Consider the following 25,652-nt stretch of genomic DNA (forward strand, 5'->3'; position numbering starts at 1 on the left):
GCTCATAGGCCTTGCTTCTTTGATTCCACAGTTTGCAAAATTCATCCATGTTGTCCCATGTGGTTGTGGTTAGTTCATTTTCATTATATTATGTATAATATTTCATATATATATATATATATATATATATATATATATATATATACACAATCCATCCATCTTGCTGTGGGGGAACATTTGGCTTGTCTTCAGGGTGGGATCTTCTGAGCAGAGCTGTTCCAAACCTTCTTCAGCAGATCAGCAAGTTTCCAAGGGACTGGAACTAGTGGACCAGAGTATGCACAGCTTCAACTTCACCAGATAAGGCTAAACTGTTTTCTAAATGACTGAACCAAAAAAAAAAAATCTTTTTTTTTTAAGATTTATTTATTTATTCATGAGAGAGAGAGAGAGAGAGAGTGGGGCAGAGACACAGGCAGAGGGAGAAGCAGGCTCCTTGCAGGAGCCTGTTGCGGGACTCGGTCCCAGGACCCTGGGATTACAACCTGAGCCGGAGGCAGATGCTCAACCACTGAGCCACCCAGGTGCCCCTGTATATATTTATTTATATTAATTATTATTTATATATAAATATATATGTATTATATGAATATGTGATAAATTATTTATGCCATATATACCACTCTTTGCTGGAAGACTGTACATATACAGAGAGCAGTCTAGATTTGTCCCACAGGCATTAGTTTGCTGATCCCTGCTCTAGACTCTCAAATGTAGAAAATGGAAACTTCCTTACCATAATAAGAAGCTATCCTGCTTGCATTTTTTGTTAATTCTTTTGTTTTTAGCAGTTTTAGATTTATGTTTAAATTGAGTGGAAAGTACAGAGTTCCCATATACTCCCTTACTTCCCCTATCCACTTCCCCCATTATTAGTATGCATAGTGCAGTACATTTGTTACAGTTGATAAGCCAACATGGATATGTGATTATTAACTAAAGCCTATAGTTTATGTTAGGGCTCACTCTTTGTGTTTTATATTCTATGGGTTGGTTTTTTAAGATTTTATTTATTTATTTGAGAGAGTGAGCACGGGTGGGGCAGAGGGAGAAGAAGCAGGGAGCTGAGCATGGAGCCTCATGTGGGGTTCAATTCCGGGACCCTGGGATCACGATCTGAGCCCAAGGCAGATGCTTAACCAACTGAGCTACACAGGAGCCCCTGTTCTGAGTTATGACAAATGTGTAATGACATGCACCATTATGCTTGCCAGGTTTTAACTCATAAACTAGTTGGAAACAAAAATAAGCTTCAGAGTAGAATACTGCAATTCTGGCAGCCACAAACAGGTGCAGGATAGTCCTAAGGGTAATTTTTAGTCTCTGCTATTATGTTCATTTTTATTTTGCTGTGTTTTTTGGTTTTGGAGCGCTTAACAAACATTCACTATCACTCAAAATAATGATACTGGAAGACCTAGTGTGAAGAGCCATATAATTGCAATTAAAAAAAAAAAAAAGTGATTAAAGAAAAGTTTGAAAGTGGAAAGAAAATGCAGATGTTGCACATAGAATAAAACTGCTCCAGAAGGAATCTGGAGGTCAAAGAATAGTAGTGGGAGTGCTCATCTACTGCTCATCATTTGATTCAATCATTTTATTTATTTTTTTAATGATTTTTTTTTCGGGGGGGGGGGGGACACCTGGGTTGCTCAGCGGTTGGGTGGCTGCCTTCAGCTCAGGTCGTGATCCTGGAATCCGGGATCGAGTCCTGCATCAGGCTCCTGCGAGGAGCCTGCTTCTCCCTCTGCCTAGGTCTCTGCTTCTGTGTCTCTCATTAATAAATAAAATTTTTAAAAATTTTAAGTAAATATATACAAATAAAATCTTTTAAAAAAAACCAAAGTGAGCATGGATTCAGGCCATAACAAATCAAACACCTCCAGCTTTTCCAAAACTCATCTTTTATAAATTTATCTTTGCTTTTAAGAAAACACTAATTTTTATTTTTTTTAAATTTTTAAAAATTTTTTATTTATTTATGATAGTCACAGAGAGAGAGAGAGACAGAGACATAGGCAGAGGGAGAAGCAGGCTCCATGCACCGGGAGCCCGATGTGGGATTCGATCCCGGGTCTCCAGAATCGCGCCCTGGGCCAAAGGCAGGCGCCAAACCGCTGCGCCACCCAGGGATTCCCGAAAACACTAATTTTTTTTTTAATTTTTTTAATTTTTATTTATTTATGATAGTCTCACAGAGAGAGAGAGAGAGGCGCAGAGACACAGGTAGAGGGAGAAGCAGGCTCCATGCACCAGGAGCCCGATGTGGGATTCGATCCCGGGTCTCCAGGATCGCGCCCTGGGCCAAAGGCAGGCGCCAAACCGCTGCGCCACCCAGGGATCCCTGAAAACACTAATTTTTAAAAAGATTTTTAAAAAAGTGATCTCTACCCCCCATGTGTGTGTGAGCCCACAATCCTGAGATTAAGAGTTGCATGCTTCACCCACTGAGCCAGCCAGGTGCCCCAGATGTTTTTAACCTGGAAAAATGCTGACAAGTATGAAAGGAAAATGGTAAATGTATAGGCTGTCCATTGTAATACTATTAATGATGGAAAAACTAGAAATGTATTAAATGTTCAATATAGGGGAATGGTTAAGTAAATTATGATCTACTCCTACCAGATAACATACTGTATGTCATTTGGAGTTATCATCTTCCTACTAGCAGAGCTCATGTAGAATGCCTTCTAAGATGTATTTTTTTTAAGATTTTATTTATTTACTCATGAGAGACACAGGGAGAGAGAAAGAGGCAGAGACACAGGCAGAAGGAGAAGCAGGCTCCACACAGGGAGCCGGTGGTGAGACTTGATCCTGGGACTCCAGGATCACACCCTGGGCTGAAGGCAGGCGCTAAACCGCTGAGCCACCCGGGTTGCCACCTGCCCTCTTCTAAGATGTATTAAATGAAAAAAAGAATGCTACAAATTAACAAGCACAGAATGATTCCTTTTGTTTTATAACAACTATTTCTATGGATACATATTGATGCATAGAAAAGTCTAGACAGTGTATAGAGTTGTGGAATCATTATGTTGTACACCTGAAACTAATATAACATTTTGTGTCAACTATACTTAAAAAAAAAAAAAAAAAAAAAGGACCAAGAGACCTTTGGCTGGCTCAGTTGGTAGAGCATTACAACTCTTGATCTTGGGGTTGAGTTTAAGCCCCATGTTGGCCATAGAGCTTAGGTAAAAAATAAAATAAAATGTTGTCATAAATTAAAAAAAAAAAAAAAAAATCCAGGGCAGCCCCAGTGGTGCAGCGGTTTAGCGCCGCCTGCAGCCAGGGATATGATCCTGGAGACCCGGGATTGAGTCCCACATCAGGCTTACTGTATGGAGCCTGCTTCCCCCTCTGCCTATGTCTCTGCCTCTCTCTCTGTGCGTGTCTCTGAAGAATAAATAAATAAAATCTTTAAAAAATAATAAAAAAATAAATAAAACAATTAAAAAAAATCCAGACCAGTACTGTTCGATAGAAATATGTTGCAAGCTGTATATGTGATTTTATATTTTCTAGTAGTCTACATTAAAAAGAAAAAAACAGGCAAAATTAAATTTAATAATATATTTTATTTAACCCAATATACAAAACATTATTTCAACATGTGATCAATACAAAAAAAAATACGATATTTTACATTTTTTCCTATTAAATCTTTGAAATGTAATGTGTATTTTACACTTACAGCACATCTCAATTTGGGCCAGCTACATTTCAAGCACTCAGTAGCCACGTGTGGTCCTACCAGACGGCATAGGTCTAAAACACATTGAAGTGACATCATTGGTTACTCTGGGAAGAGAGGGGAAGAGATAAGAGGGATACTTTATTTTACCTCTGTATTCTTTTGTATTGTTCAGTTAGAATGGTTTCATGTATTATTTACAATGAGTAATGCATCTTTATTTATTTGTTTTTAATATTTTATTTATTCATGAGAGACAGGGGGCAGGGAGAGAGAGACAGACAGACAGACAGACAGACAGGCAGAGGGAGAAGCAGGCTCCATGCAAGGAGCCGGATGAGGAACTCGATCCCTGGACTCCAGGATCAGGCCCTGGGCCAAAGACAGACATAAAGTGCTGAGCCACCCAGGGATCCCCCAAATAACGCATATTTAAAGCCATTCAGAAAATTAGTATGTACTTATGTCTCATTCCTTAATATTTTTATTGATCTCGGGGGATCCCTGGGTCCCTGACATCTTTGGGCAGCCCGGGTGGCTCAGCGGTTTAGCGCCTGCCCAGGGAGTGATCCTGCAGTCCTGGGATCGAGTCCCACATAGGGCTCCCTGCAGGGAGCCTGCTTCTCCCTCTGCCTATGTCTCTGCCTCTCTCTCTCTCTCTCTCTCTCTCTCTCTCATGAATAAATAAATAAATAAAATATTAAAACAAATTTTTATTGATCTCTTCTGATTTTTAGTATTGCAAATACAGTAATAAGAAGAGAGAGAGAGATTATGTGAATCATTAAAAAAACAAAACTGGAATCCCTGGGTGGCTCAGTGGTTTGGCGCCTGCCTTTGCCCGGGGGTGTGATCCTGGAGTCCCGGGATCGAGTCCCACATCGGGCTCCCTGTGTGGAGCCTGCTTCTCCCTCTGCCTGTGTCTCTGCCTCTCTCTCTCTCTCTCCGTGTCTCTCATGAATAAATAAATAAAATCTTTAAAAAAAAAAACAAAAAAACAAAAAAACTTGGGCAGCCCAGGTGGCTCAGCGGTGGTCCTGGAGACCTGGGATGGAGTCCCATGTGGGGCTCCCTGCAGGGAGCCTGCTTCTCCCTCTGCCTGTGTCTCTGCCTCTTTCTGTGTCTCTCATGAATAAATAATTAAAATCTTTAAAACAAAAACAATAAAAAGACAAGACTTTTTATTAAACTGATTCAATGGGATAAACATTTTCTGAGTTTCAGCTGTAAGGAGTTAGGGTCTGCACTACGGAAGACAAGAAGAACAGGACATTGTTGTCCTAAAAGATTTTTGGAAACAGCTTTTGGAACTGCCTTTACAGTCTGCATATTCTCTTTTTTTTTTTTTTTTTTTGCATATTCTCTTCAGGTTGGATTTGACTTCTAGTAATAGCTGAAAGCCCTGCACTTGGGGCCAGTAAATCAAGCTGGATGTTAGTTTTGTTTAAATGAAATGTGATTCAAGTAAAACAACTTGCAACCTGGCAGCTCCAAATTACTTCCAAAAATATTATCAGCTACAACAATAAATTAAGTATATAATACAAGACAAACATGGGAAGGACAACTTAAAATGGATACATTCTGGTTTTCTTAAAAAAGAAAAAAATTGTTATTCCATATTTACATAGCCCTGTGTACTTTTTTTTTTTAATAATATTTTTTTTATTTATTTATGACAGTCACACAGAGAGAGAGAGAGAGAGGCAGAGACACAGGCAGAGGGAGAAGCAGGCTCCATGCACCGGGAGCCTGACGTGGGATTCGATCCCGGGTCTCCAGGATCGCGCCCTGGGCCAAAGGCAGGCGCCAAACCTCTGCGCCACCCAGGGATCCCAGCCCTGTGTACTTTTCTATTCTTTTTCCATTTCTGATCATCTTCCACAAATTGCTGAGTATGCAAAATAAGAAACCAGAAGATATTCAGAAATCCCAATATTCTGTAATACATAATTAGAAGGAAATTGATTAATGAACCAATTACAATCACTTCCTTTATGTCTCGCACTTGTTATGCTTTGCTAAAATAACAGATAAACTTAAGTCTTTACTTTGCCCAGGACCCATCAGTGATTTATGATTGCCTTTCAAGCCTGAGCAAATACCATGATACAGACAGAACTATTTGACTACTATCCGAGTGTAGTGATATATTTTGGAAGAAGGGGCCATTGGGGACTTTTTAAAATAACCTAGACTTTTTAGAGGAACAGAATTTGTGATTTCTAAAAGATGGGGCTAAAAGTACTAAAAGTGGGGGTTTTGGGTGGCTCTGGTGGTTGAGAACGGGACTTCTGATTTCGTCTTAGGGTTGTGAGATAGAGCCCTGCATGGAGGCTCTGGGCTGGGTGGGGCATCAGCTTGGGATTCTCCTTCTCCATTTCTCTGCACGCCTCCTCCTGCTCATGTTCTCTCGCTCGCTCTCAAAATAAATAAAATCTTTGTTTTAAAAAATATTTTATTTATTTATTCATGAGAGACACAGAGAGAGAGGCAGAGACACAGGCAGAGGGAGAAGCAGGCTCCATGCAGGGAGCCCGACGTGGGACTCAATCCCGGGACTCCAGGATTAGACCCTGAGCCGAAAGAAGAACTCAACCGCTGAGCCACCCAGGCATCCCCATAAAGCTCATTTTTAAGTGAGGTCACATTCTTTTTTTTTTTTTTCTAAGATTTTATTTATTTATTCCTGAGAGAGAGACACACACACACAGAGAGAGAGAGAGAGACAGAGAGAGAGGCAGAGACACAGGCAGAGGGAGAAGCAGGCTCCATGTAGGGAGCCCGACGTGGGACTCGATCCCGGGACTCCAGGATCAGGCCCTGGGCTGAAGGCGGCGCTAAACCGCCGAGCCACCCGGGCTGCTCCAAATCTTTAAAGCAAAAAAAAAAAAAAAAAGTGCTAAAAGAGTGAAGATAAGAGTGAAAAGGAAAATAAAATTTTGTTTCCCCGTTTGAAACATCTAACGGAATCCTTTTTTAATTAAAAAAAAATTTTTTTTTTAAAGTAAGCTCTCGGCTCAACACAGGGCTCGAACCCACGACCCTGCGATCCAGAGTCACGAGGTCTTCCCCCCCTGACCCAGCCAGGCGCCCAGAATCATCATTTTAAACTGCAAGCGAGGGGCAGGCCGGGTGGCTCAGCGGTTTAGCGCCGCCTTCAGCCCGGGGCCTGATCCTGGAGACCCGGGATCGAGTCCCACGACGGGCTCCCTGCGTGGAGCCTGCTTCTCCCTCTGCCTGGGTTTCTGTGTCTCTCGTGAATAAATAAATGAAATGTCTAAAAAAATAAAAAATAAACTGCCAGCGACCTGAGCCTTAACGCCCCCCGCCCCCCCGCCGGCCCCGGCCGTGTCTCGCGGACTCGTGGCCCAGCACCTGCAGCCCCCGCCTCCCAGCAGCAGGCGGGCTGACTCCCACGCCGCCGCGGCCCGGCGCCCCGCCGCCCCCGCCCCCGCCCCCGCCAGGCGCCCCAGCGCAGCTCGCCGGCCGAAGCGTCCCCGCCTCCCGCAGCAGCCCGCCACCTGCCCACCTGGGGGGCTCGCCTCTGCCGTCGCTCGTCGCCTTCCTCCCTCTCGCTGCGGGTCTCATCAGCGGACCCTTCTTAAATCCTGGACGCTCCCCCCCGTCCCAGCCTCCCGCCGGAACGTCTCCCCTCCGGCCCCTCCCGTGGCCCGCAGGGTCACGCCCCGCCGTCCGCAGGCACCCCCACCTGGGCCGGCCAGGTCTCGGCGAGCTCTCCGTCGCCCAGGGCTTCCCCCACTCACCTCGCGCCGGCGAGCAGCTCTCCGCAGCTCCCAGGCGCCGGGCGCGGTCGCGGGGCGCGCACGCCGGGCGGCTGCGCGGGGCCGCGCGCGCAGCGTACGCGGTGACGTCAGTGCGCTGGCGGCGGCGGCGGCGGCGGCGGCAGGGCTGTTTGTTCTGCTCTCCCGCAGCCGAGGAGCCGAAGCGGTGGCTGCGGCGGCGGCGGCTGCCGGCAGTGCCCGCAGGCGAGCGGGGCCTGTGAGCGCGGCGGAGCGGCGGGCGCGGCGGGCGGGCCCCGGCGCCGCGCAGGCAGCCCGGAGAGGAGGGGGCGGCGGCGGCGGCCGGCGGCCGGCGGGGGTGGCGTGCGGCCTAGCGTCTCAGGTGAGGACCAGTGCCCTTCGGGGCGGCGGGCGGCGCGGGGCGGCCGGCGGGGGCCCGCGGCGCGGCCCGCGTAACCTGCATTGCGTAATGGGGCCGGTGCGCCAGCACCTACGCCATCGGCGCGGCGCGGGGGCGGGGAGGCCGGGGCGACGCGGGCTCGGGCCTGCGGGCCTCCCGCGTCCGCGCGCCGTGCCGCTTGCGCCGGGCCGGGGCGGCCTGCGCCGTTGGCGTCGGAGCGGCCGGGGCGCTCGCGGGTGCCCGGCGGTTGGCGCCGCCGCTCCCCGGCTTGGGCTGGCCGGCGGGGCGGGGGCGCGGGCGGGGGGCGCGGGCGCCGCGGCGGGGCGGGTGGCCGGGGGCGGGCGGGGGGCGGGCCGAGGCGCCCGGCACTTCCTGCCGCCGCCATTTTGTCAAGTGAGGAGGAGGAGGAGGAGGAAGCGGCCGCCGCGGGGCTCGCGGCGCGCCCGGCCCCGGTAAGTCCGGGCCCGGCGTGGTGGCCGCGGGCGCCGCTGTCCCCGACCGCGGTCCCGGGGGCTGGCTCGGCCCCAGCCCAGACGCTCACGTGGGCTGGGCTTAGCGCGCCCCCCTCCCCCCCCCCGCGCCTGGGTCGTCCTGCCCGGATTGGGGCAGCGCGCCCCCGCCCCCATTTCCTCGCCTTCCCGGCGGTCCCCGGAGCTCTGCGGAGACTGGGGCTGGTCCCCGGGCGGAGGGAGGAGGCTGCCGCCGCACGCCTGCCCGGAGACACTCCCGGGGGTGGGAGCGGTGCTGTGTGGGGGCGAATCTGACCCCCTCTGCCCACCCACTCCCAACCTGGCAGCCCTGCGCCGGGCGCTTTGTTTTGCTCGGTCGGTGCTCGCTGGCGTCCTTGCCACGGCCTCGTCTGTTCGCGGTGTTGTGCGGGGTGGTGGTTTGGGGTGGGGATGTGGGGGAGTTGTGATTCAGCGAAATAAAATGACACCCCCCTCTTCTCCCTCCCCTCCCCACGGAAACAGCACAACTTTACCCAACTGAGCTGCCCCCAAGGCCCGGCCTTGGACGAAAATGGGAAATCCCACTTTGGTGTAGTGGACAGTGTGAATACTTATATTCAGGCCCGTGGATGAGTCATGTGCTTTCGCTGAGTGGCTGACCTCCCATTTACTGAAGACCACGCGTTGTTTTTTTTTTTTTTTTAAATGTTATTCTAATTTGTTTACTCATTTAATGTTTTCTGCAACCTGGTGGGGTTTATGGCCCTGGTCTTTGGGTTCATTTATATGTGTGTTGGATGCAAGAAGTGACCTCTTGGAGTTTGTGTTTTGTGAGAATTGACGTGTTTTTGCTTCCCTCTGAGAGGGCTCTACTTGTCTGTGTTTACAGAGAGCGAGTCTCAGTGCACCTCTAAGCCAGTGGCTCTTTCGTGCTGTAATCATGGTTGGGATATTTTTATGAATGGGGCTGTCAAGTTCCTTAAGTTGTGAGTCCTTAGAATTTGTAGTTTGGAAGTGCTAGAGAAAGCGATACTCGGCAGGATTTATGAATGTATTTTCAATACCAGGTAGACTTTGGATGGTAAAATCTGTTTTATGACCTTGCCAGTAATTTAATAAAGCATTCTTTTTGGTTTAATTTGGATGGGGATTATCTATTTTCAAGGTGTAATAGATAACCAACCGGTTTTCCCCCAAAACTTCAACCTGGGGAAGATAAACCTCTCAGACGGTTTCTGTTGACTATAGAAGGAAGAGCATGACCTGAAACAAAATGCATTTCTCCCCAGTTATCCACCATACTTCTGTCTTTAGTAGAAAACAGTATCTACGGGCTCAAGCTGTGGAGTAAATCTCTTAATAAGATCACTTTACTTTGGTCTTAACTGGAAGATGAGCCCACCTGTGTGTTTTTAGATAGAATTCAGCCCCAGCTAATTTGTTAAAGATACGGAGCTCTGCCTACAAATGAAAAGTTGGAACTTGAAAGTGACTATATTTTAAGGATAGGTTGGCTGTTTAGAGTGTCAGTATGGCTAGCTTCCCCTTAGCTTGGATGGTGGTAGAAAAAAAAAATTACCAAAGAATTGCAAGATAATTATTGGCCACTTTGTAAAATTTCCACTAAATTATTGAATTGCTTAAAGGAATTTAGACTTTGTTTCCAAAAGTTACCTTTTTGAGCCAGTTGTTGTGATCTTTGTACTAAATTGCACTTTTGTTCTTGGAGGTTGGGAGGATGCGATATTTTTCTGTTACACAATTCAGGTTATTGAATGACTTGAGATTTACAGATTTGGAAGGAGGTTGGAGTCCTTGTTCTTAATTTAAAGCAAAACCATTTGGTACTTAAATGATTTACAGATTCTGGGCTGTTAAATCTTTTGACAACCCACTGTCATCTGTCACAGTTGTAAAGTATTTCATTTCTGATTCTTAATAAACTGGTAGATCATGTTTGTCTTCATGTTCCTGGGAAGTGTATAAAAAGGAAAGAAAAGTTTGCTATTGGAAACTGCTACTAATATTTCATAAGTCTTTGTAACTTCTGGTGTTTAGCAAAGATTGCTTGTTTGCAAAGTGAAAAATGGGATTCTTTGCAGGTGCTGATAGTTCATTTTAAATTCATAAGTCATGAGTTTGTAAAAAATAAAATTTTAATTTTCTTGTTTGTTTTAGTGGAATGTAAGTTCCATGCAGGCAGGATTATGTTTGCTTGGTTTTGCTTATTTTAATTGTTACATCCCAGAAGAGTACCTTAAATATTCTTTGAGTGAACAAACTGGAGAGATAATTGTACAGGAGGAATTTGGCATGTCCCTAATACCAAATGCAAATAATTCCCCTTAAATTGTTAGGAGGGGACATAATTGGTTCGTAGTGATTTACAAGTAATGTGAATTTTAACTAGGATGCTAAAGTCCAGAAATTGGAATGAACTTATTTATAGTCCTGGCAATGTGGCATGCAGTTGCTTCTGTGCACTGTCTACTGTACATTTCCCACTTAGTTTGAAATGTGGTGAGTGGGTTTGGGCTATGGTTCAATACTGGCCTGGGAAAAGTATTTTAAGAGGGAGATGAAGTGGGTAATAAACATGTATGGGCAGCACTTCTAAATGTGAATCTAATCTTGTCAATAAAAACTTTTTTTTAGCATTGAGCGTTTTCTTTTTAATATTCGGGTTTCGTGTGTATGTGATTGCCCAATTTCAGCGATTAGTACCCGAGCTTTTAACTATGTGCAAAAGGAAGATAAAAAGGTATTTGCATGTCACTTTTCTTTGGTGAGTTTGTTCTTTACTAACATATCTATTTCTAAATATGTACTGAATACAAATTGTGTATAACTTGGGGCATTACACTGTTAAAATAATAAAATATATATATACATTTAAGATTTTATTTGAGAGAATGAGTGAAGGTGAGAGGGGAGGGACATGTAGACTAGATTCCCCACTTAGGAAGGAGTCTGATGGCAGGGCTTGATCCCAGAACCATGAGATCATGTATGACCTGAGCTGAAGTCCGACGGACACTTAACTGACTGAGCCACTCAGGTGTTTCCTCAAATATTCTTCTTTAAAGAAGTAACAGTTTTATCAAGATAGAATTCACACACAATGCAGTTCCCCAGTTTAAAGTGTATAATTTAGTAGTTTGTAGTATATTCAGAGTTGTGCAGTCATCACCACAACCAATGTTAGGACATTCACATTCATACAAAAATAAACCCCTTTATAGCCACTCTCTGTACCCACCCCCCCTACCCCCCGCCCCCCGCAAGGCCTGGCAACCACCAGTCTATTCTCTGTCACTATAAATTTGTCTTTTCTGGGTATTTCAGGAATTATGCAATATATAGCTTTTTATATCTGATATCTTTCAGTATGTTTTCAAGGTTTTTGCTATAGTATGAATCAGTACTTCATTCTTTTTATGACTGAATGATATTCCATTATGTGAACACATTACACTTTATTTATCCATTCATTGGTTGGTGGATATTTGGGGTGTTTCCACTTTGGCCACTGTGAACATTCACGTACACGTTTTTTTTGTACAGATCTTTACTCGTGAGTAGATAGATATTTAGTGGAATTGCTGGGTCATGGTAGGTAGCTATTTGAGGATGTGCAATGACTTTTTAAGTGCCTTGATTTCTGGTGCTTTCACAAGGGGTTAAAAGAAAAGCTTGCTGATCTGTGGGTGTACCATTTTAAAAAATGAGGAAATGGAAGTGCAAGGATGCCAGTATGTTGCCTGTAGTGCAGTCTGTGTGATTTGATCCCAGCTTATTTTTTAAAAATTGTACATTCCTAGAGAACAGTTTGAAATGCTGGTAATGCACAGAAACCCTTCTGGAATATGCACTCCACAAACTTTTACTGTTGTAAAGGGTTATTATTAAAACCTTTAATTTTCTTTTTTAGTTTAAGCAGGCTACAACTCATTAAACTGCACCCACACGTCCCAGTTTAAATCATGGGATATATCCCATTTCTAAAGAAATAGATGAAGTCCAGTGTCAAAGTTAGGGCAAACAGCCATCTGTCCCATTCTTGACTGATCCCTGAAGGGGAATAGCACTGATTGGTCCACCATCATTTGAAAATGAGACTGTAAGGGCCTTTTTTTTTTCTCTCTCTCTCTCCTTTAAGCTAAAGCAGTTCATGGTCATTTGAAATAATTTGAAAAATAACAATGTTAACATAATGTGAAGTGTCAAAAACTATCCCTTAATCTCATTCGTGTTCCATTTTTTTCTATTTATGAGTAACAAAATTAGATTATACTCTTTAAAAAAAATCCTGCATTGTGAACACTTCCAAGATGCCCTATTTAAATAGTTGCCTAATATTCTACCATATGAATGTGCTATAATTCTATTTTTGGACACAATTTTCAAGTTCTCTTTTTTTAAGATTTTATTTATTCATGAGAGACAGAGAGGCAGAGACACAGACAGAGGGAGAAGCGGGCTCTATGCAGGGAGCCCGACGTGGGGTGGGTTGGCTGGATCATGCCCTGGGCCGAAGGCGGACGCTAAACCACTGAGCCACCCAGGGATCCCCATCAAGTGTTCTTTTTTCATGTTTAGAGAGGGAATCACTAGATCAGAGGGTGTGCATTTTTTAAACCTTGATAAATTAGTTTTCCAGAAAAGTTCCAAGAATGTCCATTTCTCCAGTTATAGTTGATAGTGTTGTTTGTAAGAGTGAGGGTTTTTCTTTTAGCATTTTTGCCCCCATAAAAAGCAATTGGGTAAAAACAAAATGTCCTCTTGAGTGTGTTCTGAGGGCTTCTGAGAAGCAAATGTGTCTCGACATCTTGCTCTTTGACCTCTCTATACTCTATCCTGCCATAGTTGGACTTTGTTTCCTGAAATCAAGTCTCAGAATTCCCAATCCTGTGATAGGAGCCCAGTGTTATCTGAATGCTCTGGGGACGGCTCATGCAGCCCCCTGGCATCTAATCCTGTCTCATTTTTGTTAGCCAGCTCCAAAGACTAATACTACCAGTGTGAGACAGACTCCAGTTTGAGTCTTGGCCCTGCTGCCACCTGTGTGGCTTTCAGCCTGTTTTTCAACCTCCCACAAATTTCTTTTCTTTTTTTTTCCAGCTGAGGGCAAAATGAGGCAATACCTTCTCAAGGTTAGCTACTTAATTGCTGTCATTGCCCAGGGTAAAGAATTGAAGTGGGAAGAGGCCAGGAAGCTGCATCAGCTGGTACTCCTAGAAATCATGTCACCAGGTGACACCAAGGTCAACCAGGTGCCTTCTAGAACCCCTCCTCCCCCAATGTTGTGTGTTCCTTCCAAGTGAATGGTGCATGGAGACCAATGGAGGGAGTGATTTAAAGTGGGGATTAGGGTGGTGGTGTTTTTTTTAAGTGAGGATTTGTTTTTATCTGATACCGAGATTAAAATTTATGGTAATAGGATCAGGGAAAATTCAGTGGCTCTGGGAACATCCACTCTGGGATGTTGGCTGCAGAGTTTGGGGAAATGATCTAGCAGGGAAAGGTGACCTGGTATATTTTTGGGCCTAAAATGGAAGTTTTCTATTTCATTAAAACTTGGTTATCTGAATAAAAGGTGATGGTTAGGGTGCCAGTTGGGCAAAGTTTTTCTAGAGTTACAAGCACAGCATCTCTCCCTACCTTCTTTGCCTCTTTTGGCCCTAATTTGAATTGTGTTGACATCTGAGCATGGCAGGATTCTGGTCTCCAGGAAGGTTTGGGTCACAAGTCAGCCTTTCCCTGCAAGAGAGGCAGTCAGCTGGATGGGATAACTCCACTTTCCTGGTTGGGAGACTGAGGTCCTGCTAATGATTAGACTTTGGGCCTTGTTGACCAGGCTAACAAGTTGATGTCAGTCACCATTACCAGGGACTATCAAGATCCAGTGTCATATGGGTTGTTTTTTGTTGTGTTAAATTCAATTGGAGAAAAATTTTTATTTCAGATATCAGCCAAAGCTAAGCATTTAACTGCAAATTAAGAGTGCTTCAACGTATATGCCATTTATTCTTTTTGATCTGTGACATACCTAGACTTTTTTTTTTTTTTTTTTTAGTTCATCCTAAGTATAGGCTATTTTTCTGTGATTTTTTTTTTTTTCCTTGACAATTATTGGCTGCTTCTGCCCGATGTCGGAGTACTAGGTCTTTGGGCTGTGGAGAGTAGGCTTGGTTGGAGCTGTTTCACTGGAGAGGGAGAACTGTGGAGTCCACTGTCACGGTTCAGTCCCAGCCCTACCCACTTCTGCTCTTGACCTAACTTGATTTACATAATTTTTCTAAACCTCAGTTCCCATATCTGTAAAGTGGGATCTGTATACCTGAGCATTGGCAGGTGGTCAGAAGGTGGAGGGAGGGCTCACATCTGTAATGTAGTTGTATTGAGTGGGGTCTGAAGGGAGTGCTTGCTTTGCTCTGCCTGAAGGGCTTTGAGAAAAGCTGTCCAGACCCTACTCTGCATTTGGTCACCTTCCTTGTCTTGGTTCCATTTAATGCTGAAAGTTCTTATTTGTTCCTTGTAGCTGTCAAGAGGCCCTGACACATTGTGGAAGCAGTGCCAGAGAAGAGGTGTTGGGATTTGTATTATGCAATTTCCAGAAACAGGAATTAGTAATTCCTATGCTCTTGTGTGTGGCCAATGTCCCCACTTGTCCTATGCCACGCAATAACACATACACATCTATGGACAAATTGGCCTTTGAGATTGTTTTGTGGTTTTGTTTTGCTTTAAGATTTTTATTTGTTCATGAGAGACATACAGAAAGGCAGAGACACAGGCAGAGGGAGAAGCGGGCTCCATGCAGGGATCCCAATGCAGGACTGGATCCCGGGACTCCAGGCTCACACCCTGGGCCGAAGGCAGATGCTCAACCGCTGAGCCACCCAGGCGTCCCTGTTTTGGGTTTTAAGAAAAAAAGGAAGAGAATGAGATCAGTCTGGGGATTTTACACTTGAAACCGTTTCCTTTTTTTTTTTTTTTTTTTTTTTAAGATTTTATTTATTCAGAGAGAGAGAGAGAGGCAGAGACACAGGCAGAAGGGGAAGCAGGCTCCATGCAGGGAGCCTGAAGTGGGACTCGATCCTGGATCCCAGGACTACAACCTGGACCGAAGGCAGGCGCCCAACCGCTGAGCCACCCAGGCGTCCCTTTTCCATTGTTTTTGAGGAAACCTCTATTTGGTGGGAGCAAATTGTTAAACTGAGGGTTGAAACAGGAGAGTTGCATGGAGTGTGGAATGTGCCAATGCTATGTGTGTGTGTGTACATGTATGTACACACAGTACGTGCATGCATGAGAACACACTGTACTTGCGTTGGACCAGTCACATACCCTCTCAAGCCTCAGTTTCTCATATGTAAAAAGGGGTAGTAGGGTAGTAAGTTTGGGCTCCAGAGAACTTTGACCAGAGTCTCGATTTTAAAAGAAAGTCATTCTTGTTTTATATCTGTTTTCTTTTTCCCCTTCCAAACTGAGGGTAATGATGTGAGGTAAAGGGCTGCAGTCATTGTTTAAGGGGAAGAAAGGAAATATAAAAGAGTGTTACACATTGAAGAGTATTTTTTTAAAGATTTATTTATTTATTTATTTATTTATTTATTTATTTATTTATTTATTTATTTATGATAGGCAGAGACACAGGAGGAGGGAGAAGCATGTTCCATGCCAGGAGCCCCACGTGGGACTCAATCCCGGGACTCCAGGATCGTGCCCTGGGCCAAAGGCAGGCACCAAACTGCTGAGCCACCCAGGGATCCCTGAAGAGTATTTCATAAGCCTTTATTTTATGTATTGCTGTGTACGTGATAAAACCTGTATCTTAATTGTGGGTCCTGTCAGAACTGTGTGAAATAACATTGTTTTAGGTACCACTCACTTATAACTGTGGGAACTTTGATGGTAGTTTCTTCTTTTAACCCTTTTACAATCTGTTTCTTCCTCACTTGTCTGAGGGTGACTCCTGCATATGCTTTCTAGAAGTAGGTGACTTGGATTGTACCCACTGCTTGCTAAGCACTCTGTAGGAGGTAGAGTGGGTGGGAGAGTTGAAGCATATAGCTTTGAAGGTTGTCAGTAGTCTGCAACAGGCAAAACAAGTATATGAGAGTGTTGTGTGTGTATTAAAAAAAGTTCAAGTGAATTTTAAAGATCTTAGTTGACTTTTTTCAATGATTCATGAATAGGGTAGCATCTCACTTAGTAAATAGAAAGGATTTCCAAAGAGCTGTATAAAATGGAAAGTTTTTATTGGGGAGGGGGGGTGGGGGATGAGGAAGTTGTAAACAGCAAAGAGTAGATTGTTTTAGGAAAGGTCACCTTCCTTTAGGGGCTGGGGTCTGTCGTCATTTGGGCAGATTACCTCACTGGTGCTGACCAGGTAATTCCAGATTGACTGGTTTAAAATTCCACTCCTTGGAGAAGTTGAAACTATAATTAGGTATTAAGTCTCAGTTTGGTGACTGTGGGGCTTAGCACAAGTGACTCCATTTGGGCCTTTTGTCTCTTCAAGTGTGTGAGGCAAACTACCTGTCCTTTATTCTCAGAAACCGTCCTTCCAACTTTTTATTTAAGATATCTTTCTTTCTCTTTTTTTTGGAAATTATTTTATTGGTTGGGTCTCTTACAAATAATAAACGTGAAACTGTCAAAAGGGAACTCTGTTGGCTTATGTGATAAGAAGTCGGTGTCTCAGGCACAGCTAGCTGAATCTAAGGGCTCAAGCAGGAACATCAGATCTTGTTACCTGTCTCTCATACACTGATCTCAAGGTCAAGATTGAGTTTTCCCCAGTAGTGCTGTCTGATGGCAGGAGACTCTGCCTTGGATCATTGCCCGTCACCTACCATGTGCAGAATGGGAATGTCAAACTACCTTGCCTCAAACATGGCACCTGTAGCCCATCTCTGTCCTCCACTTGCTCACGTCAAGTAGTAGCTCCAGCAGCTAGATGGAATAGTTAAGCAGTCTTTTTTTTTTTTTTTTTTTTAAGATTTTATTTATGAGAGAGGCAGAGACCGGCCGAGGGAGAAGCAGGCTCCCCATGGGGAGCCTGATGTGGGACTGGATCCCAGTACCCCGCATGACCTGAGCCAAAGGCAGACCCTCAGCCATTAAGCCATCCACATGCCCAGAGCAGTCTGTTTTTTGCACTAGAAGTAGTGTGCCCCCTAATTGGAAGCAAGAAATTTTGGATGGCTGAAAGGGAAGCTAATTTTCCATACTAAGTCATAAACCAGAATTAGGGCAGCCCGGGTGGCTCAGCGGTTTAGCGCCGCCTTCAGCCCAGGGCCTGATCCTGGAGACCCAGGATCGAGTGCCACATGGGACTCCCTGCGTGGAGCCTGCTTCTCCCTCTGCTTGTGTCTGCCTCTCTCCCTCTGTCTCTCATGAATAAATAAATAAAATCTTAAAAAAAAAAAAAACAGAATTAAAATTAGCTTAGGATGAGTAACACAAGAAAAGGGTAAAGTGAAGATGCTTAGGGATTATGTATTCCAAATCCTTTGGTAGAGGATTAAATGAAAGAGTTTTTTTTTTTTTTACCAGGTACCGGGTACAGAGGGAGCTGCTGTGGGACCTGTGAGAGAAGTCAAGCCAAATCTCTTTGAGGGAGATGAGAGGACTCAGGTCACCAGTGAGGACAGGGTTCAGTTTGACCAGAAAAGCAGCCCTGAGGAAGCACAGGGGTAAGATGGGTTTATAACATCGAGGAAGCACAGGGCACAACTTGGAAAGGGAACCAGGTAGATAAATTTCAGTAAATGCTTGCATGAATGAAATTGTAATGGAGAACTTTTCAGTAGACTGGGTTCATCTTTCGTCCATGCCTGTGAAAACTACAGTTGTAATTTTGCCATTTGCTAAGCTGTTTCTGTACTTAAGTTCTTGTAAAGTCTGCTGCTTGACATTCCTCTAGTATTACAGAAAGCCTACTCAGATTTCCATAATCAAAAACAAGTGTTAAGGACTGCTAGAGTAATCATTTTCCTACAGTTCTTGCTGTTGGATTTATTCAGTCCTTTGGGGGGCTCCGAATAATTGAGGATCCAGTGGCCAAGGATGAGACCAGCCCTCCTTCTCACTAGAGCTTCCCTTAACATGAGGGGAGGTCAGAGGGTCCCCTTGAGAATGTGATGAATGCTATGGGTCCTTTCTCCAGAAAAAATGTATACGCCTTAACATTGAACAGTTGGGGAGATGGTTCTCGGAAACGTAAAGTCCTTCTAAGGAGCATGTACTAAAATAAATTTCCTGGATTTTACTTTGAGAACGAGAAGTTTATCATTATATTAATTAAAAGGCTCTTGGTGGTTTTGAAGACTTTTCTTTTTGCACGCAGACTGTTTTTGCGGACATTTACAAATGTATAACATGAAAACAGTGTGGAGTGCCCATTTTGGATTGTCCTTGTGAAATCCTCCAGAGGGTTTTATAGAGCTGTCAGCGTGAGTGTCAGCAATGGCACAAACCGGCCCAAGATCCCCAGTGCACCCCTCTTTCCCAGCTTGTTTTCCTTCCTGGGGATAAGGAGTGTCAGAATGGGCCTCTCAGTGGCTGCAGAAGAAGGGAGTTTTTGGTTCACTGAAGACGCGCCACTGTTCGTAAAACTGTCTCCAGGATTTGGTGTTGGCCTGGAACCTTTATTGCAGAAGGTAACCCAATGGGCTGTTAGCCAGCCTGTCATTTGGTGGTGTTGGATGTGGGTAGGCTTAGAGTTATGGCTGTGGGTCCCTGCTGTGATTTAGTATCTGGTCTCTGCTGTGGGACTCCGTTCATGCATACACTAGAACTGCACGATGAGGGAGATAGAACTTGTGGAATGGGCAAAGTATCCTCCTTCACCATAATGTTTTTGCTTAGGAATATGAACATGCTACTCCAGGTGTGTGCATGATGCCACTCTCTCTACCCACATCCCTATGGTGGAAGGAGTAGGAAACACAATACCATAAACTTGAATAATTCATACTTCTGTAATTGGGGCAGAGGTGATGAAGGATGGAAAAGAACTCCTGTTACTTCTAAGAATGGTGCATATTAAAAACTCCCTTGCTCCTCCTTAATCTCTAAAGTTCAAAGATAAAGCTTGTTCCGTGCTGATGTATATTTCACCCTTTCATTTACTGGTGTTGGCTTTATTAATCTCATTGCTCTGCTCAGTTGAATTACAATCTTACTGTATAGGCATGGTTTTTTTGTTGCTTGAGCAGTTTCCCCTATTTTGTAATTAAGAGAAACAGGCAAGATAGTATATGTGCTGCCGAAGCGAGCACAAACAGGCAAGATAGGATATGTGGAAGAGTTTTGTAAAAGGTGGTTCCTTCCATGTGTAGGTTTTCATTTATAATATTCATTGAAAATTACTTGTTTTTTTTTGTTTTTTTTTTAAGATTTTATTTATTCATGAGAGACACAGGAGAGGCAGAGATACAGGCAGAGGGAGAAGCAGGCTCCATGCTGGGAGCCTGATGTGGGACTCAATCCCAGGTCTCTGGGATCACGCCCTGGGCTGAAGGCGGCGGCGCTAAACCGCTGAGCCACCCGGGCTGCCCCTACTTGGTGTTTTAAGTACTTTAAGTTATAAAAAACTGCTAAGTAAGAAAGTCACGTATGTGTGTCTTTTTCCCTTTTTTTTTTTTTTTTTAAGATTTTATTTATTTATTCCTGAGAGACACAGAGAGGAGAGACCTAGACAGAGGGAGAAGCAGGGAGCCCAAAGTGTGACTCGATCCCCGGACCAGGATCACGCCCTGAGCCAAAGGCAGACGCTCAACGGCTGAGCCACCCAGGTGTCCCCATTTGTTTTCCTTTTGACACTAGGAAACAATTGAGCTGACAGATAAGTTGTCTGGAAGTAACACCACCTTTGTGTTCATCTATTTCAGAATCATAACATGCATCTTTGTAATCCCAGGAATGCAGTTTTGAGTTGTCAGTGTTGGAATCCTTTTTGAGTTGCAACATATGCAGCCTGTAGTTTAGGTGGCCTGTCTTCAGGGTCCTCTCTCAGGACATCTCCAGGTCTGTTTGCTCTAGGAACCCTGAGCATCCTTCCCTTGTACTTGAGAGGGCTGAATGCCCTCCCTGGCCTGTGGCTCTTTCTGCTTGCCTTCCAGATCCCCACAGTCCCTTTGTTCACCTTGAGGCAGTGCTTATCTTTTGATCTATGACTCTTTGTGAAAAGTATCCCATAAAGGGTAAAACTGTATTTTCTGAACGTACAGGTTTTTTTTTTTTTTTTCCGGTTACCTTCTTGCCTAATTTGAAATGGTGAAGTAGAACGTGAGTCATCTGGCTGTCTTTGTCTGCCTTAATGTACAGAGCTGCAGTGTGGGTCTCTTCTTTCCCACTGTTTCCTCAGAGGGGAAGCTTGAGTATATGTTTATGAGCACTCTGTTTTAGTGAATATTTGAGTGGTTAGTATGGCTCAGGTGCTAGATTTCTAAGCAAGGCTCCTGTTTTCCTTAAGTCTTAAGAAAACTGGGCAGCCCGGGTGGCTCAGCGGTTTAGCGCCTCCTTCAGCCCAGGGCGTGATCCTGGAGACCCGGGATCAAGACCCACGTTGGGCTCCCTGCATGGAGCCTGCTTCTCCCTCTGCCTGTGTCTCTGCCTCTGTCTGTGTCTCTGCCTCTCTCTCATGAATAAATAAATAAAGTCTTTAAAAAAAATTAATGTGATTCAAAACAAAACAAAAAAACAGCATATCTGGGCAGCCCTGGTGGCTCAGCAGTTTAGCACCGCCTTCAGCCCAGGGCGTGATCCTGGAGACCCGGGATCAAGACCCACGTTGGGCTCCCTGCATGGAGCCTGCTTCTCCCTCTGCCTGTGTCTCTGCCTCTGTCTGTGTCTCTCATGAATAAATAATTAAAATCTTAAAAAAAAAAAAAAAAAAAAGAAAGAAAGAAAGAAAACAACCTAACTGGGTACTAGTACTAGTATCATTTCCATTTTGTAAAAGGAAGCTGATGCCCAGAGCGCTCAGTCACTTGAGGAGAGGGAGACAAGGGCACAGAGCTGGTAAGTGGCAGCGCTTGGCTCCAGAGCCTACATGCTTCTTCTTTTTTTATTTTTATTTTTATTATTTATTTATTTATTTATTTTTTAAAAAAAATTTTTATTTATTCATGATAGGCACACAGTAAGAGAGAGAGAGAGGCAGAGACACAGGCAGAGGGAGAAGCAGGCTCCACGCACCGGGAGCCTGACGTGGGATTCAATCCCGGATCTCCAGGATCGCGCCCTGGGCCAAAGGCAGGCGCCAAACCGCTGCGCCACCCAGGGATCCCGCTTCTTCTTTTTTTAAGATTTCTTTTTCCAATATTTTGTATTATTTATTTTTTTAATTTTATTTTTTTTTAAGATTTTATTTATTCATGAGAGACACAGAAAGAGGCAGAGACACAGGCAGAGGGAGAAGCAGGCTTCCTGCTGGGACCTGATGCGGAACTTGGAACTCAGTAACAGGACCCCAGGATCATGACCTGAGCCAAAGGCAAATGCTCAACCACTGAGCCATCCAGGCACCCCCAAGATTTTATTTTTAAGTAATCTCTACACCCAATGTGGGGCTTGAACTTACAACCCCAAAGTCAAGAGTCGCACTCCAGCTGAGCCAGCCAGGCACTCCTCCACATGCTCTTGACTTCTGTTCTGCAAGTTGTGGAAGGAGAGAATCTGCCACGTGCAGATGGTTGGGATGGTACCGTAATGTGGGCAGGGAGAGAGTGCCTCCTGAGAGTTATAGGCCAGCCACCCTGAAGGAAGAGAGATCTTCCAGCTGTGAGTGTAGGAAAAGAGCTCGCATTTTGGTTGGTCCACCTGTGGGTACAGCTGAGGCCTGGATGGAGATCTGGACTGAACATTCAGCAGGCAAAAGCGCCTTTCCCTTGGAGGCACTCAGCAGGGTGGGAGATGGTCAGAGGAGGGAGGGTCATTACTCTGGCTGGTAAATCTCTCTTCATGTGGGGATCTGATCATTAAATGCAATGCCACCCTCCTTAGGAGTCTCATGGAGTAATTCACATGAGTGGAATAAAATTCCACCTGTCTTGATTTGGTTTCACCTCCTTTTTTTCCTTGTTACTCCAGTGAAAGTCTGAGTACAAAAGAGGGAGTTTGGGGCAGTCAGTAAGCTGGAGTAAACTTCATCTTAAGCCCGTGTTCCCCAGGCTTGTTAAATCAGGGGTGTGAACTGGATGATCTCTTAGGATTATGGTGAGTCTGTCTGTCTCAAATGCTGCTTTTATTGTAGGGTGCAATTGAGTTCTAGCTCATGAGTGCTTATTTCCCACTTAAGGACTCTTGTTATTTTTTTAAGATATTTTATTATTCATGAAAGACACAGAGCAAGGCAGAGACATAGGCAGAGGGAGAAGCAGGCTTCATGCAGGGAGCCCGTTGTGTGGGACTTGATCCCGGGACTCCAGGATCATGGCCTGGGCCAAAGGCAGATGCTCAACTGCTGAGCCACCCAGGCGTCCCTAAGGACTCTTGTTTAAAGGAAATTTTCTGCCTAAGGCAAACAGGCCAAATTCTGCCAGGGCGTGTGTGGGACTTTAGGTAATCAGGAACTGTGCTATATTCTGTGTGTGCCGTGAAGATTCAGTGGTGAATAAAAGTGTTTCCCATGTCTGTATGCCATGTACAACATGATGGGCAGAATGAGGCAAGTGTTTAAGGGGTTCTAATATGTCCAGTGTGGACAGTGGCTCAGTGCTAGAAAAGTGGTAATTCATTTAATAAGAGTGTCCTGAAGAAACAGACCATTTTACTTTTAAAACCTTGCTTTGACTTTGTAAGATGACAAATGATCTCATTGAGTAAGAGTTTGGCTCTGAGTAGCTGTGAGGAAAATCCAGTCAAGAGAAAATGGTAGAAGTGGTTTAACAGGCTTCATGCAAAACTGAAAACTAGACTAGTAAGTTAGTTGGAATGTGATCAAAATGTAATAGGTTTATTATTGTGGCAGAATTCTCCTACGGCTCTAAAACCCTACTGCATACCCCATTGGATGTAGTCTAAAACCCAGATTCCCATCCTGTGGTACTCTGGGCTCTCGCTTCTGTGACAGACTGCTGTCCCATGTCTTTGATTCTTTGCTTGCTTTCTTTTCTTCTTTCTTTCTCTCATTCATTCATTCATTCATTCATTCATGACAGATGCAGAGAGACAGAGACACATGCAGAGGGAGAGCCTTATGTGGTACTTGATCCCATAACCCTGATCATGACCTGAGCCGAAGGCAGACACTCAACCATTGAGCCACCCAGGCATCCCGATTATTTACTTTTTCGAGGTACTCCTTCCCTCCATCTTTCAGGGTCCCGTTTGGATCTTCTTTTACAGTGGCCTACTCCCCCTGCCCCCCCCCCCCTTTTTTTCCCAAGTAGGCTCCACACCTAACTCATGACCCTGAGATCAAAAGTCACATGCTTGGGGATCCCTGGATAGCTCAGCAGTTTAGTGCCTGCCTTTGGCCCAGGGCATGATCCTGGAGTCCTGAGAATCAAGTCCCGCATCAGGCTCCTTGCATGGGGCCTGCTTCTCCCTCTGCCTGTGTCTCTGCCTCCCTCTCTCTCTGTCTCTCATGAATGAATGAATGAATGAATGAATGAATAAATAAATAAATAAAATCAATCTTGAAAAAAAAAAAAAAGTCACATGCTCTATGGACTGAGCCAGCCAGGTGCCCTGTGACCTGGTCACAGTTTTTAAAGCAGTGGTGTCCTGTGGAACTTTCTAGAGTAATGGAAAATCTTGAGTTTCTGAGTTATCCATTCAGCATGGTAGTACTATCAACACATAGCAAGTGTACCTGCTTTGACAGGTTTTAGAGAAGATAGGCTTAGTTTAGTCCCCTGGTGCTTGTGGTTGACACTACCTTGTAGGCAAGTAGATATGCAGTTCTGGAATGCAGGGGGCAGGCCTAGGCCAGAATTGGAGACTTTGGGCATTGCCAGAAGGATGGGTGAAGTCTTCTGCAGCTATGTGGAGAGAGAAGAGGAAGGACCTGGGGTCACATTTAGAGTGAGAGGACAGTCAGGAACTGACTGATTTGTGGAGAATGGCAAGTACCTTGCTCCCATTCCCACAGGACGATTGGAAATGGAGTCCCAGCAAGGTCCCAGGCTAGAGAAAGCCAAGCCTGTGTAGCCTAACTCAAGTGGAGGATTAGGGTACATCAGCTCAGGGAGAGGGTTTTTCTTTGAAAGCTAACTGTTGTGGAGTGAACTGCAATTACCTAGGTAAGTATGGTATCTCCAATCTCTGCTCTTTTCTTTTTATGGCCTTGAAAATTCCCTACTCCTTGGAATTTGCTTTATCTGACCTCTTTCATTTCGTTCATTCTATACATCTCTCTCCTCTCCCATTTTGTGAGCAGAGCTTTGGGGAAAGGGCTGGTGCAGTTGGTCCATTATCTTTGGGTGTGGAGAATGTGAACAAAGGCTCAGGCCACCACTGAAGGCTGAGCTGTGGTTGTAGAAAGTGCCAGTGGTGGGTCTGCCTTGAGTGAGTCAGCTAAACCAGGTGGATGTAGCCTGCCCACAGAGCTTCTGTTAGTGGGCTGCAGACCAGACCTCAGGGCCCATTGGGTTTACTTTGATTGCATTATAAAATGTGCAAAGTTAATGCTAAACTCCTAGGATTCGTTTTTATTAATAGTATGATTAATAGGGTTTATTGAGCACTTACTTTCTGTTGCATCCCATTTGACCCAGCCCTGTGAAGGACAGTCTTACCTCCTTCTCTGAGTTGAGGAATCTATGTTGCAGCCATCTGCTCTTTTCTTCTTTCTTTCTTTCTTTCTTTCTTTCTTTCTTTCTTTCTTTCTTTCTTTCATTGGTCAGAAACATACAACATAAAACTTCATCTTAACATTTTTATTTTATTTTATTATTTTTTATTATTATTTTTTTTAATTTTATTTATTTATTTATTTATTTATGATAGTCACACAGAGAGAGAGAGAGAGAGGCAGAGACACAGGCAGAGGGAGAAGCAGGCTCCATGCACCGGGAGCCCGACGTGGGATTCGATCCCGGGTCTCCAGGATCGCGCCCTGGGCCAAAGGCAGGCGCTAAACCGCTGCGCCACCCAGGGATCCCCATCTTAACATTTTTAAGTGTAGAGTAGTTATTAAGTATGTGCATATTACTGTGCAGTAGATCTCTGGAACTTTTTCATCTTGCAAGACAAACTATATCCATGTAACAACTCTTTTTCCCCTTTCCTCCAGCCCCTTGGCAACCACATACTACTTTCTGTTTCTAGGAGTTTGACTATTTTAGATACCTCGCATACGTGGAATCATGCAGTATTTGTCTTTTTGAAACAAGCCTATTTCA

General features: G+C 44.7%; 1 protein-coding gene and 1 long non-coding RNA gene across 2 annotated transcripts in view; one reads left to right on the forward strand and one right to left on the reverse strand.

Moving 5' to 3' along the window:
- Positions 1-3,561: 3,561 nt before the first annotated feature.
- Positions 3,562-7,533, reverse strand: LOC140611349 (uncharacterized). Its single transcript, XR_012012607.1, has 2 exons — positions 7,465-7,533; positions 3,562-3,804 (listed from the first exon to the last, which is right to left on the reverse strand). It is a non-coding gene; the product is annotated as an uncharacterized lncRNA (long non-coding RNA).
- A 692-nt stretch (positions 7,534-8,225) lies between these two features.
- The window catches only part of BRD4 (bromodomain containing 4), a 93,697-nt gene continuing 76,270 nt past the window's right edge, over positions 8,226-25,652 (forward strand). Inside the window, exons 1-2 of the mRNA XM_072786938.1 lie at positions 8,226-8,292; positions 17,854-17,993. The gene's annotated coding sequence lies outside the window, so the exon portion shown is untranslated. The remainder of the gene's footprint in view (positions 8,293-17,853; positions 17,994-25,652) is intronic.

Source organism: Canis lupus, chromosome 19 (assembly GCF_048164855.1).
Source record: "Canis lupus baileyi chromosome 19, mCanLup2.hap1, whole genome shotgun sequence".
NCBI classification, from domain to species: domain Eukaryota; kingdom Metazoa; phylum Chordata; class Mammalia; order Carnivora; family Canidae; genus Canis; species Canis lupus.